This window comes from Entelurus aequoreus, linkage group LG07 (assembly GCF_033978785.1).
Source record: "Entelurus aequoreus isolate RoL-2023_Sb linkage group LG07, RoL_Eaeq_v1.1, whole genome shotgun sequence".
In the NCBI taxonomy this organism is placed as follows: Eukaryota; Metazoa; Chordata; class Actinopteri; order Syngnathiformes; family Syngnathidae; genus Entelurus; species Entelurus aequoreus.
The window spans coordinates 75270171-75285986 of record NC_084737.1 but is presented as its reverse complement, the minus strand read 5'-3'; the positions used below and the strand labels follow the sequence as shown (position 1 = coordinate 75285986).

General features: G+C 38.3%; 1 protein-coding gene across 2 annotated transcripts in view; it reads left to right on the top strand.

Moving 5' to 3' along the window:
* The window catches only part of osbpl2b (oxysterol binding protein-like 2b), a 54776-nt gene that overhangs the window by 4662 nt on the left and 34298 nt on the right, over positions 1-15816 (top strand). The gene's annotated exons all lie outside the window — the stretch shown is intronic.

Below are 15816 nucleotides of genomic sequence, written 5' to 3'. Positions count from 1 at the left end.
AACAACATTAAAATATTATCCTTAGCTCCACCAATGACTGAATAAAAACAAAAAATAAATACATATAAAACCAATATAAAATAAATATGATTAAAAACAATTTTAAAGGGTAAAACCAATTAAAACAGTAAAAAGAAATCAACATTTTAAAAACACAGAGGACAACAGAGGACCACACAACTCACGTAGTGTTAAAAGCCAGAGAATAAAAGTGGGTCTTAAGACGAGACTTAAAACACTCCACTGTGGGAGCAGTTCGAACATGGAGGGGCAGAGTATTCCAGAGCTTAGGGCCGACCACAGAGAAGGCCCTGTCTCCCCTGGTTATAAGTCTGGTCTTGGGCACCACGAGCTGGAGCTGGCTCTCGGACCTCAGACTGGAGTGTAAATTTGAATGAGGTCCGAGATATACTGAGGTGCCAGTCCATTTAAAGCTTTCAAAACAAACAGCAAGGTTTTACAATGAATTCTAAAATGAACAGGGAGCCAGTGCAAACTCTCAAGAATTGGGATTATATGCTGGCGTTTCCTGGCCTCTGTTAAAAGTCGTGCTGCCGCGTTCTGGACTAACTGCAACCGGGAGAGAGCATAAAGTGCATCGCAGTATTCCAGGCGACTTGAAATAAAAGCATGCACGACTTGTTCAAAAAGGTTAAAAGATAAAAACGTTTTTACCTTTGCTAAAAGACGAAGATGATAAAAACACGATTTTAAAACGCCATTGACTTGTTTGTCAAGTTTAAAATCGCTGTCTATAGTGACGCCAAGGCTGGTGACTTTGGGACGCACCTAATTTTGCAATGGTCCCAAGTCAGTGAGGGCCGGCCCAAAAACTAAAATTTCTGTTTTTCCCTCATTCATTATTAAAAAATTCTGGGCTAACCAAGCCTTGACGTCGCATAGACAGTTGAGAAGGGGTGTCAGGGGGCCGTGGCCTTTTGAAATCGGCATATACATTTGGCAGTCTGCATAAAAGTGATAAGACACTCCATGCCTCTTAAAAATCTCTCCAATCGGGAGGAGATATAGAGCGAACAAGATGGGGCCTAGAATAGATCCCTGGGGGACACCACAGTAAAGCGGAGCAGAAGAAGAGGTGGCGTCCCCCAGCCTGACAGAGAAGGACCTTTCTGACAGGTAGGATCTGAACCACTCTAATGCAGTCCCCCTGACACCCACACAGTCTCTAAATTTGTATTTATTTATTTAAAAACATAATAAAATGTTAAAAACATTGCAAAGCAGATCTCTATCAGAGGTAAGCAAGTTAATAAACTGGTGGGTGTTCAGGTACGTGCAGAGTTTTTGATTGATTGATTGAGACTTTTATTCGTAGATTGCACAGTACAGTACATATTCCGTACAATTGACCACTAAATGGTAACACCCGAATAAGTTTTTCAACTTGTTTAAGTCGGGGTCCACGTTAATCAATTCATGGTTTAGGGCAATAACAGCTCTAGGATAGAAACTGTTTTTCAATCTATTTGTCCTTGCTGGACACATGAGGACTCTGAATATGACCAATGTATGATCCTGTAACTACTTGGTATCGGATTGATGCCCAAATTTGTGGTATCATCCAAAACCAATTTAAAGTATCAGACAACAGAAGAATAAGTGATTATTACATTTTAACATAAGTGTAGATAGAACATGTTAAAAGAGAAAGTAAGCAGATATTAACAGTAAATGAACAAGTAGATTAATAATTAATTTTCTACCACTTGTCCTTAATAATTTTTTTTACAAAATAATAGAATGATCAATGACACAATATGTTACTGTATACGTCAGCAGCTAAATTAGGAGCCTTTGTTTTACCATGAATTGATTAACGTGGACCCCAAATTAAACAAGTTGAAAAACTTATTCGGGTGTTACCATTTAGTGGTCAATTGTACAGAATATGTACTCTACTGTGCAATCTACTAATAAAAGTTTCAATCAATCAAGTGTTTGTTTACTTACTACTAAAAGACAAGTTGTCTTGTATGTTCACTATTTTATTTAAGGACACAATTAAAGTAAAGTTAAAGTACCGATGATTGTCACACACACACTAGGTGTGGTGAAATTTGTCCTCTGCATTTGACCCATCCCCTTGTTCACCCTCCTGGAAGGTTGAGGGGAGCAGTGGGTAGCAGCGGTGGCCGCGCCCGGGAATCATTTTTGGTGATTCAACCCCCAATTCCAACCCTTGATGCTGAATGCCAAGCAGGGAGGTAACGGGTCCCATTTGTATAGTCTTTGGTATGACTCGGCCGGGGTTTGAACTCACAACCTACCGATCTCAGGGCGGACACTCTAACCACTAGGCCACTGACTAAAATTGCAATAAGAAACATTTGTACCGTAAGATTTTTTTGTTAAAATAAAGCCAATAATTACATTTTTTGTGGTCCCCTTAATTTAGAAAAGTACCAAAAAGTACCGATATACCGGTACCGGTACCAAAATATTGGTATCGGGACAACACTAATACACACACACACCGAGCACCCACTGGCAGAAATGTAGATCGGCGCCTATGTATTAACAACTTTTTCTAAACACTTTTAAGTCTGGTACTGCCCCTCTAAGTTGTCCAAAGTATGAGTTATGACAGAATGCCAGCAAGATCAAATAAAGAATAGGACAGAGTTCATCTAGCACTGATGATTTATGGTGATTTCGCCACATAAGTGCTGCAGCTTCCCTATTGGTGCACCAAGACATGCAGGCACATCTGTTTTGTGATCTTAAGCTGTGAGTTTCTGAAAGTCACCTCCCACGGAATTTAACTGCCTCAGCAAAGACTGGGAATGTTCTTTTGCCTGTTCAGCTTGTGACCGTCAAAAACGTCCACATCAGGAAAAAACATTTCTCCCACCCTGTTGGTGGCTCATAGTGGGTGGGTCTTTGACACAGGGTCCTTCCTGACCCTGTCCTATTACTCGTTAATGTTATTGCATATACTGTATTGTTAAATCAGAGTTTCCCACGCATTCATTTATTTGTGGCGGCCCGCCACGAAAGAATTACGTCCGCCACAAATAAATAAATTAAAAAATCATATAGTTGATGTAGATGCCCATATCGGCTGTTCAGATTTACTTTACAAAAGAGAAGTGTAGGATACTTCTCTTGTTGCCTTATTTGTATTTGACTTTATTAAATGTATTTATATTACAAACACAACATGTGTATATAACAAAGGGTGCAAAGTCTGCAGGCAGTAGGAAACACATGGTTAAGTGTAGGGAGTAAAACTGATGGCAGTCTAAAGTTCAAGATTTTTGGAGCTCTTTGTTCAGTGGATCAGATGTTTGATGAAGATCTGTGTCTATCTACCACCACTACTGTTTTCTGTTTATTTGTTACTGACTGTGGCAGGACACCTCTGCCTCTGTTTCACTTTATGTTGCTGGTAAATAATATGGTTGTAGTAGTAGGCTAAAGTTAACTTATTTAGTATGCACTAATTAAAGGGGCAGAGCTTTGAGACATTTTAGCTTTTATATTTTATAAGATATATTTTTTGTAAGAACCACAATTAATAAATATAATTCAGTGAATAACTTATTGTTCAAATCTGTATATAAATATGTACATAAAGTGTTGTAATTATATTGTAAAATGGATGGATGGATGGATGGATGGATGGATGTTAAAAACAAAACTGTTATTAATTAGTAAGTATAAAGTTTTTGAGCCTTTTTAGAGAAAATCTAATCATTGTAGTAAATTATGCAAATTACTCGATGATGTCATGATGACCACGCCCATAGCCACGCCCCCACCGCCACAGGTATCTTGGCAGTTTATGGGAAACACTGTAAATATAGTTGAACATACCATATTAATACATGTATCTTATTCTTACCTTTATAGTAAGGGCTTCACGATTTTAAGAAAAAACTTAAATTGCGAGTTTTTTCTCTCTCCAAAATTACAATTTGATTTGCGATTTTTGTATTTGATACTAGTGCGACCCCAAAAGGGATAAACGGTAGAAAATGGATGGATGGATGTTGTCGCAATACCAATATTTTGGTACCGGTACATTAAACATACTGTATGTTTCTTTTTGCAATTTTTACCTTAAATAAAATAGTGAACATACAAGACAACTTTTCTTTTATTAGTAAGTAAGCAAACAAAGGCTCCTAATTAGTCTGCTGACATATGCAGTAACATATTGTGTCATTTTCCATTCTGTTATTTTGTCAACATTATAAAAGAGGAACTGTAAAAATTGATTATTAATCTACTTGTTCATTTACTGTTAATATCTGGTTATTTTCTGTTTCAACATGTTCAAACTACACTTCTGTTAAAATGTAATAATCACTTATTCTTCTGTTGTTTGCATGCTTTACATTAGTTTTGGATCATACCACAAATTTGGGTATCGATCCGATACAAAGTAGTTACAGGATCATACATTGGTCATAATTGACTGGACCCCAGGAAGAATAGTCTCCACTGCGGTGTAGACTAATGGGGATCCTTAATAAACTAAATACAATAAATAAATTGAAGTCCTCATGTGTCCAAAGACATATTTCTTGAGTTTATAAACATAATATACATTTATAAAAAACTAAAAAAGATTTTGTGATGCTAAAAAAATCGATGTAATCATAGTATCGACTAGATACGCTCCTTTACTTTGTATCATTATAGTGGATGTCAGGAGTATATCTACCCATGGCATTTGTTTACATTCAAGTACCGTAGCTCACCGGTGTCATTAGAGCTACGGTGTGTAGTGAAGCATGTTTAGCTATTCCTCGTCCTGCAGGGATGATACTTGTAAGAAACTTACTTTATTTGTTGCCATGGAGGCGAGGATTAGTGATTGAGAAGTAGCTAAAACACTGCAGACTGCGGATGGATTTTAGCCGCTAGCTAGATAGCCATGTCTTAAAGCACCTCTTCCTGAGGGCGTTTCAGTGTTATAGCTTCACCTTAAACTTTAATTTTTAAGCCAAAATGCATCCATTCTCCCTTTTCTGGCTACACACTGTGTCTGCTGGTAAGTACTCTGTGATTGTGCGCTGCCGAACATGCTACTCTGCTTGTAAAACTAGCAATGCCACGACGCGACGACGACGCGCCGTCATGCCCATTAAAAAAGGGAGGGGGCGTGGGGGGGTTGCTTGTACTTTGTAGAGGCGGTACAGTACTGAATATAATTAATTAGTATCGCGGTACTATATTAATGGCGGTTTCCCGTACAACCCTATTTGATACATAAAAATGCATAAAACTGTGAAAATAAGAAGTTATTGAAGACATGTTACTTTTAGACTGTCAATCAACGTCTTATTGTCTCAAAGTGCCACACATTAGAACAATATGCAATCATTTACTTTTAAAAATATTGCCTTTATGCAGACATACTTAGAGCTTTTGTCTACATCATGCTCTTAAACTCAACAAATAACCAATACAGTGTTTCCCATAAACTGCCAAGATACCTGTGGCGGTGGAGGCGTGGCTATGAGCGTGGTCACCATGACATCGAGTAATTTGCATAATTTACTACAATGATATGATTTTCTCTAAAAAGGCTAAAAAAATGTATACTTACTAATGAATAATAACAGTTTTGTTTTAAACGTCCATCCATCCATCCATCCATTTTACAATATAATTACAACACTTTATGTACATATTTATATACAGATTTGAACAATTAAATATTAACTGAAATATATTTATTAATTGTGGTTCTTACAAAAAATATATCTTATAAAATATAAAAGCTAAAATGTCTCTTAAAGCTATGCCCCTTTAATTAGTGCATACTAAATAATTTAACTTTAGCCTACTACTACAACCATATTATTTACCAGCAACATAAAGTGAAACAGAGGCAGAGGTGTCCTGCCACAGTCAGTAACAAATAAACAGAAAACAGTAGTGGTCAAATACAAATAAGGCAACAAGAGAAGTATCCTACACTTCTCTTTTGTAAAGTAAATCTGAACAGCCTATATGGGCATCTACATCAACTATATGATTTGCCTGAGAAGCTGGACAGGACAAAAAATAAAAAATAAAAATATTTGTGGCGGACGTAATTCTTTCGTGGCGGGCCGCCACAAATAAATTAATGTGTGGGAAACACTGCAATACAAACTATACAATGTTAATGTAATCTAATCATAATATTTAATAATTGTGCAATTAAAGGGGCTGTTTGCAACTTCAATCAATCAATCAATGTTTATTTATATAGCCCTAAATCAGAAGTGTGTCAAAGGGCTGCACAAGCCACAACGACATCCTCGGTTCAGATCCCACATCAGGGCAAGGAAATTATGAGAGCGAAGCACAGAGTGAGACGTCTTTCTCCATGTCTGTCACTCAAACTCTGGTGACGGTGGAGAAAAACAAAACAAAAACCTCAGCTTTTTGTGGTTATTTATTGCACTAATTAAACCTTGATGTCGGTTCGATGTCGATTAATCGTGCACTCCTATTTTATAGTGATGTTTATTTGGTAGAATTAGGTATGGGTTGGTTAAGGGGTAAGGTATTTGTTTAATTTATCTAACAGTATAATCATGTGAAAACATTAGAACACTACATTGTGTAGCCTTTCTACTCCTGAACCACTGCACACAAAAAAGTGACATTTCATTAAAACCTGCACCCCAACTTGTGGCCTGTGCTATTATTTTTCTGTTGGATAATTTTTTTAATTCTGTGAAATTTGAGCAAGATTTGTTGAAAAACATGGCTGCCATCAAGCAAAGCATATTTGAAGTGCCATGGCTGAAAGAAGCTTAGCCAGTAATTACCAATAAGTCATTGACCATTTGTCCAATGCAGGGATGGCAAACTCCTATTTTTTGAGGGCCAAATCACAATTATGGCTGCCCTCAGTAACAGTATATAAAAAAGTAATACTAATAGTTTCATGATGGCGGTAAGCTACATTTGTAGCCACAGCTGCCTAGGGGTAGATTGCCGGAAACGTGGCTGCCAATTTGCGCTACAGCCCCTCCTTCCACCACCAGATATTCATACACATTCATACACCAGGGTGAGCAGCACTGGGAGCAAGGTGGGTGAAGTCTCTTTCCCAAGGACACAACGGCCGTAACTAGGATGGCGAAAGCTAGATTCGAACCAGGAACCCTCAAGTTGCTGGATGGCCGCTCTACCGTCTGAGCCACGCCACCCCACCCCAAAATGAACATGTGTTACACAATTTAAAGCAATTGTTTGATTATTGTATTTTTCTTTACCAACAGATTGTTGAAAAACTTGCTTTGAAATCATAAGTCAAGGTGACAAGCAGATATTTAAGTATTTATTTGTGATAACCAAAATAAATGCTTGGAATATGTTGTTGCATAATTAGATAAAGTTTAGAAAATATGCAATTGCATTCAGTACATTTTGTCTGTTAAATTGGAAAAACAAAAATGCATTTTGCCAGAAAGTGCTTTATTGATGCATATTATTTCCAGCCTATTATTTCTGGCCGCCTTGAGTATGACACCTGTGGTCTAATGATTATATAACTTTGGGGATATTATAATTGGAAGACATGCTATGTATATACATGTAATACAGGGGTCACCAACGCGGTGCCCGCGGGCACCAGGTAGCCCGTAAGGACCAGATGAGTAGCCCGCTGGCCTGTTCTAAAAATAGCTCAAATAGCAGCACTTACCAGTGAGCTGCCTCTATTTTTTAAATGTTATTTATTTACTAGCAAGCTGGTCTCGCTTTGCTCGACATTTTTAATTTTAAGAGAGACAAAACTCAAATAGAATTTGAAAATCCAAGAAAATATTTTAAAGACTTGGTCTTCACTTGTTTAAATAAATTCATTAATTTTTTTACTTTGCTTCTCATAACTTTCAGAAAGACAATTTTAGAGAAAAAATACAAACTTAAAAATGATTTTAGGATTTTTAAACACATATACCTTTTTACCTTTTAAATTCCTTCCTCTTCTTTCCTGACCATTTAAATCAATGTTCAAGTAAATGTATTTGTTTTATTGTAAAGAATAATAAATACATTTTAATTTAATTCTTCATTTTAGCTTCTGTTTTTTCTACGAAGAATATTTGTGAAATATTTCTTCAAACTTATTATGATTAAAATTAAAAAAAATTATTTTGGCAAATCTAGAAAATCTGTAGAATCAAATTTAAATCTTATTTCAAAGTCTTTTGAATTTCTTTTAAAATTTTTGTTCTGGAAATTCTAGAAGAAATAATGATTTGTCTTTGTTAGAAATATATGATAAATAAATGATAAATGGGTTATACTTGTATAGCGCTTTTCTACCTTCAAGGTACTCAAAGCGTTTTGACAGTATTTCCACATTCACCCATTCACACACACATTCACACACTGATGGTGGGAGCTGCCATGCAAGGCGCTAACCAGCAGCCATCAGGAGCAAGGGTGAAGTGTCTTGCCCAAGGACACAACGGACGTGACTAGGATGGTAGAAGGTGGGGATTGAACCCCAGTAACCAGCAACCCTCCGATTGCTGGCACGGCCACTCTACCAACTTCGCCACGCCGTCATAGCTTGGTCCAATTTGTTATATATTCTAACAAAGTGTAGATTGTATTTTAACCTATTTAAAACCTGCCATCAAAATTCTAAAATTAATCTTAATCAGGAAAAATTACTAATGATGTTCCATAAATTATTTTTTTAAGTTTTTCTCTTCTTTTTTTCGGTTGAATTTTGAATTTTAAAGAGTCGAAATTGAAGATAAACTATGTTTCAAAATTTAATTGTCTTTTTTTTTCGTGTTTTCTCCTCTTTTAAACCGTTCAATTAAGTGTAAATATCATTAATTATTAATAATAACATAGAGTTAAAGGTAAATTGAGCAAATTGGCTATTTCTGGCAATTTATTGAAGTGTGTATCAAACTGGTAGCCCTTCGCATTAATCACTACCCAAGAAGTAGCTCTTGCTTTCAAAAAGGTTGGTGACCCCTGATGTAATACATAGCATGTCTGCCATTTCCAAATCATTATGTTTGTTTAAACTCAAACACAAATTTAATTTGCAGTCATGTAAAAAAATAGAACACTACCTGTTTTTTTGTTTTTTTTTCACATGACTGTATGTCAAGTAAAACTAGGGATGGGTACTGAATTTGGTACTTTTTAAAGGCGCAAACAGAGTTCTGTCAGTACTACAAGCTGCTAACTCTACAGCAGGGGTGTCCAAGCTTTTTGACTTGGTAGCCGAATTGTGCAAAAAATAAATAATAACAACAATATAATAATATTATATTAAAACAAATATATATTTATATAATACATATGTATTATATAATAGGTATAATGTATAAATCTATCTGCATTTGTAAAAGTGTAAAGGGTACACAAGGGGGGGGAAAGCAGGTGTTTATTTAGGGCGAGGCCTGGTATCTGTTGGAGAGGAGGCCACTTTTTAAAGAAATACAGTGATTTGGGTCAGCACGTAGAGCAGGTAGTTAAAGGCCTACTGAAAGCCACTACTACCGACCACGCAGTCTGATAGTTTATATATCAATGATGAAATCTTAACATTGCAACACATGCCAATACGGCCGGGTTAGATTAGTAAAGTGCAATTTAAAATTTCCCGCAAAATATCCTGCTGAAAACGTCTCGGTATGATGACGTCTGCGCGTGACGTCACGGGTTGTAGCGGACATTTTGGGACACCATTGTGGCCAGCTATTAAGTCGTCTGTTTTCATCGCAAAATTCCACAGTATACTGGACATCTGTGTTGGTGAATCTTTTGCAATTTGTTTAATGAACAATGGAGACAGCAAATTAGAAAGCTGTGGAGAACTGGGACAACAGAGACTCTTACCAGGAGGACTTTGAGTTGGATACGCGGTACCGTGAGTACGCAGCTGCGGCTTCCAAACATTTGATCGCTTGCCCGTACGTGCGTGCCGCTATGTGCATGTCACGTACGTAACTTTGGGGACTTTGGGGAAATATATGTGCTGTATGAACTTTGCGGAAGTGAACGGTACTTTGGGCTGTGGGATTGAGTGTGTTGTGCGGGTGTTTGATTTGTATTGGCGGGTTATATGGACGGGAGAGGGGAAGTGTTTGTTATGCGGGATTAATTTGTGGCATATTAAATATAAGCATGGTTGTGTTGTGGCTAATAGAGTATATATATATATCTTGTGTTTATTTACTGTTTTAGTCATTCCCAGCTGAATATCAGGTCCCACCCGCCTCTCACAGCATCTTCCCTATCTGAATCGCTTCCAATGCCCTCTAGTCCTTCTTTTTCACTTTCCTCATCCACAAATCTTTCATCCTCGCTCAAATTAATGGGGAAATCGTCGCTTTCTCGGTCCGAATCGCTCTCGCTGCTGGTGGCCATGATTGTAAACAATGTGCAGATGTGAGGAGCTCCACAACCTGTGACGTCACGCTACTTCCGGTACAGGCAAGGCTTTTTTATCAGCGACCAAAAGTTGCGAACTTTATCGTCGATGTTCTCTACTAAATCCTTTCAGCAAAAATATGGCAATATCGCGAAATGATCAAGTATGACACATAGAATGGACCTGCTATCCCCGTTTAAATAAGAAAATCTCATTTCAGTAGGCCTTTAAGTAAGTGTCTGCTTGGTGGAATTTGTCTGCCATACATAGATAATTGTTGTACTTTCTCCAGCAGTGCACAAGAGGGCAGCCACAAAATCCTTTCACTCCTTTCTGGTAATGTTGAAACAATGGTGCTTGGTAGTAGAAACTGTTCACACCTACATTAATTAGGCAATAATACTCACACTGGGTTTTACATCTGTTATGATGCAAATGAAATATCCTTGTTTGCTTGAATCACTGCCTTTGGGCCAGTTTAGTATTATGTTTTTCTGTGTAGATATGTTGTGTGCTTAAATTTATGCCAACAGGAAAGACATTTTGCAAGCGCATATCCTACAAGCCCTATTTCAACAGATTTGAGAAGAATGTTGCAGCAGTGGCCAAACTAATGAGTGTAGCAAAAGTCAATCATTGTAAATTTTTGGTTGAAAATGTTTAAATGTGCCTTTACTAAATGACTAAAAAGCACCTCACTCAAATCCCATTAGCTGGTGACATTACACTCATAAAGTCTCAGTAGGGAAAATAATAACCACACTCTACTGTTACAACCTGCTTAAAGGCCTACTGAAAGCCACTAGTACCAACCACGCAGTCTGATAGTTTATATACTAATGATGAAATCTTAACATTGAAACACATGCCAATACGGCCGGGTTAACTTATAAAGTGCAATTTTAAAATTCCCGCCACACTTCCGGTTGAAAAACTCCTTTGGATATGATTTATGCGCGTGACGTCACAAAATCCACGGAAGTGGTTGGACCCCATCGACCCGATACAAAAACCTCTTGTTTTCTTCGACAAAATTCCACAGTATTCTGGACGTCTGTGTTAGTGAATCTTTTGCAATTTGTTTAATGAACAATGGAGGCTGCAAAGAAGAACGTTGTAGGTGGGATCGATCGGTGTATTAGCGGCTAAGTACAATACTTACAGCAACACAACAAGGACTACTTAGTACGCCTAGCCTATGCTTGCCGCCAAACCCACGGATGAAGTCCTTCGTCGCACCGTCGATCGCTGGAACGCAGGTGAGCACGGCTGTTGATGGGAAGATGAGGGCTGGCTGGCGTAGGTGGAGCGCTAATGTTTTTATCATAGTTTTGTGAGGTCCAGTTGCTAAGTTGCTAAATTAGCCTTAGCGTCGTTAGCAACAGCATTGTTAAGCCTTACCAGGCTGACAATTTTTAACCGTGTAGTTACATGTACATGGTTTAATAGTATTGTAGATCTTCTGTCTATCCTTCCAGTCAGGGGTTTATTTATTTTGTTTCTATCTTCATTTGAGAACGATGCTATCACGTTAGCTCAGTAGCTAAGTGTGTCACCGATGTATTGTCGTGGAGATAAAAGTCACTTTAAATGTCCATTTTGCGTGCTCGACTCACATTTTCAAGAGGATATAGTATCCGAGGTGGTTTAAAATACAAATCCGTGATCCACAATAGAAAAAGGAGAGAGTGTGGAATCCAATGAGCCAGCTTGTACCTAAGTTACGGTCAGAGCGAAAAAAGATACGTCCATCACTGCCTCTCTAGTCCTTCACTGTAACGTTCCTCATCTACGAATCTTTCATCCTCGCTCAAATTAATGGGGTAATCGTCGCTTTGTCGCTCAGAATCTCTCTCGCTCCATTGTAAACAACGGGGAATTGTGAGGAATACTAGCTCCTGTGACGTCACGCTACTTCCGGTACAGGCAAGGCTTTTTTTTAAATCAGTGAGCAAAAGTTGCGAACTTTATCGTCGATTTTCTCTACTAAATCCTTTCAGCAAAAATATGGCAATATCGCGAAATGATCAAGTATGACACATAGAATGGATAAAAATAATTCATTTCAGTAGGCCTTTAATCTGTGAAGAATGATAGCACCAACAGGGAATTTATTTTGCTTGTCCCATATTTGCATTGTGTAGTCACTAGGGAATAGTTCGAGACACCAGTCTAGGCAACCCTCTAGGCAACAAAGAAACAATACTGTATACTTTATAAAAGACCCAGGTTACACAATGTATGCACAGGCGTCGTTTAGCTTGCCTTCTTCTGTTACCTCGTGGTCGTATCCTTAACCTTTGTGAATAGGGCCAAGTGAGAAGACAGAATAATTACTATAATAAATAGTAGTCATATAAATGCCTAAATGTGTACTTGGCTTAATATATTATTATGTATTGTTATAGCTGTTTTAAAACTGGAAATATATTGATTTATTTGTCCACGCAACCATAGCTTGTTGTTTACTAGACCTGTAAAATCTGTGTTTTACTTAATTTTTTATTGACTGTATATTAAAGATGTGAGAGTGCTCTTGGTTTCTCTGCTATGGGATTCATACAATCATTTATCTTAGATAGTTCATTGAAATTCATAGATTTTTCTCAAATCACTGCACCTCCCATGTTGGTGAACTTTACAGAGAAAGACTGTGCGGGTGAAAATAGGTGTGCCAGTTGGTTTTGGTTTTGTACTAGTTGTATCATACAGTATTTGAAAAGAAAAATGTTGGTTGTTTTCTATCTGCCCGTAATAAATGAGTGATTGATTTTGTGATCGTCGAGGAAGTGGTTGATGGTGCAGAATTAATTGTTGATTAATGGTGTCTGTGTGCATTTGAGGTAGGGCTGCTCAATTATGGACACAATAATAATGAAATACAAATTCTTACAATTATTCATTATGTTCAGTAAAACATTACAGGTTGGAATCTTTGGACACCTCACGATTCGATTGGATTCCAACTCTTGGGGTGACGATTCAATTTGAAATCCATCCATCCATCCATTTTCTACCGCTTGTCCCTTTCGGGGTCGCGGGGGTGCTGGAGCCTATCTCAGCTGCATTCGGGCGGAAGGCGGGGTACACCCTGGACAAGTCGCCACCTCATCACAGGGCCAACACAGATAGACAGACAACATTCACACACATTCACACACTAGGGCCAATTTAGTGTTGCCAATCAACCTATCGATTCTGGATTCAATATCCATCCATCCATCCATCCATCCATCCATCCGTTTTCTGCACTCGGGCGTAAGGCGGGGTGCAGTCTGGACAAGTTGCCACCTCATCGCAGGACCAACACAGACAGCAGCATGATTCTCGTAATATATTATTTAGTATATAGATTACAATAAAAACTTTTCAAAACAGGTTACAGGTTACCAATGCTCCTCTTGGCTGCGGACAAATGCTCTATACACGCAGTGTTGGTTAAAAAAAAAAAATTGTTTACATTTTTTAAAACGTTATTTACAAAAATCACAGAATGTTTACGTAGTAAAAGAAAATAGAGAAACTCCAACCCTATCCCAACTTTACGATACTTAGGAATAAAAAAAAAACCATATGTTTTTAAAAGCAACATTGTCAATAATAATTGTAATAATATTAATATCAATAATAGGTGTTCAATGTTTTTTATTCCAAAAATGCATTTACAAAAATAAATTGCAAAAAAACCCCAAACATTAAAATTCCAAAAATATATTTACAAAAATAAATTGCAAAAAAAACCAAAATTAAAAACAATCAGGTGGTGACTTGTCTAGGGCAGGGGTCGGCAACCCGCGGCTCCGGAGCCGCATGCGGCTCTTTGACCACTCTGATGCGGCTCAGCTGCATACTTGCCGACCCTCCCGGTTTTCCAACGACCCCCCCCGATTTTCCCAGCAAACTGCCTCTCCTAGAAATCTCCCAGGGTAAATATTATCCTATTTTCACTTTAATTACTTAATCAAGGGCGTGCCCTAATGGCACTGCATTAATTGTCCTCTATAGCATTTACAAACAGCGTGCCAGCCCGGCCACATGTTATATGTTGCTTTTACTTGCACACGTAGGCGACAGCAAGGCATACTTGCTCAACAGCCACACAGCTTACACTGACGGTGGCCGTATAAGTTAAAGTTAAAAAGTTAACTTTAACACTGTTACGTTACAAATATGCGCCACACTGTGAACCCACACCAAAAAAGAATGACAAAAACATTTCTGGAGAACATCCGCACCGTAACACAACACAACAAATACCCAGAATCCCATGCAGCCCTAACTCTTCCGGTCTACATTATACACCCCCGCTACCACCAAACCCCCCCACACATCAACCCCCCCCAACCCCTCTCCGTGCGTTGGCTGAGCGGAAGAGTTAGTGCTGCATGGGATTCTGGGTATTTGTTGTGTTGTGTTTATGTTGTGTTACAGTGCAGATGTTCTCCAGAAATGTGTTTGTCATTCTTTTTTGGTGTGGGTTCAAAGTGTTGCGCATACTTGTAACGTAACAGTGTTAAAGTTGTTTTTGTACGACTACCGTCAGTGTAAGCTGTGTGGCTGTTGAACAAGTATGCCTTGCTGGCACTTACGTGATCAAGCAAAAGCTACATTCAACATGTGGCCAAGCAGGTACGCTGTTTGGGCAGGCTGTAGAGGGCGCTAAAAGCAGTGCCAGCACGTCCTGAAATTTGGGAGTCTCCCGGAAAATTGAGAGGGTTGGCAAGAAAGACGCTATCAAGCGCCATTCAATTAAAAGTCGCGGGCCGCACTAACATTAAATTTCCTTATTAAGATGCGTGCCGGTGCGTGTGTCATAGACCCCTGGTTAACATAGCGCAAAGCGATTTAAGCTTTGTATGTGGTGTTTTTCATTTTAAATTTTCAAAAATTTTTTGTGGCTCCCATTGTTTTCTTTAATTTGTGAAACTTTCCAAAATGGCTCTTTGAGTGGTAAAGGTTGCCGACCCCTGGTCTAGGGTGTACCACGCCTCCCGCCCAAATGCAGCTGAGATAGGCTCCAGCACCCCCCGCGACCCTGTAAGGGACAAGCGGTAGAAAAATGGATGGATGGATGGATGGATTTTAAATCGATTCTCCCAAATTATGAATAGATTTTGAATTTAAATTTTTATTTATTTTTATTTGGATGTATATTGATTTTTTTGAGCACCTCTATAAACACAGTGTTGGAGCGTGTCATGCATATAGTTATAGGCAAATCTTTGTGTTTTTGTTCATTATTAGTATTACCATTTCAGCTTTTACGCATTACTTTACTATTCTGTCTCTTGGCATACACAATGGCTTCTGGCAGTAGCGGGTGCTGCTGCATGGGGCTTAAAGACACTGTTGCCTTCTTCTAGTGCCACGGGCTGGGAATGTGCTTGATTTGAGTCCAAGTCTGGATTGTGGTTAAAATTGGATTAATTAATTATTTT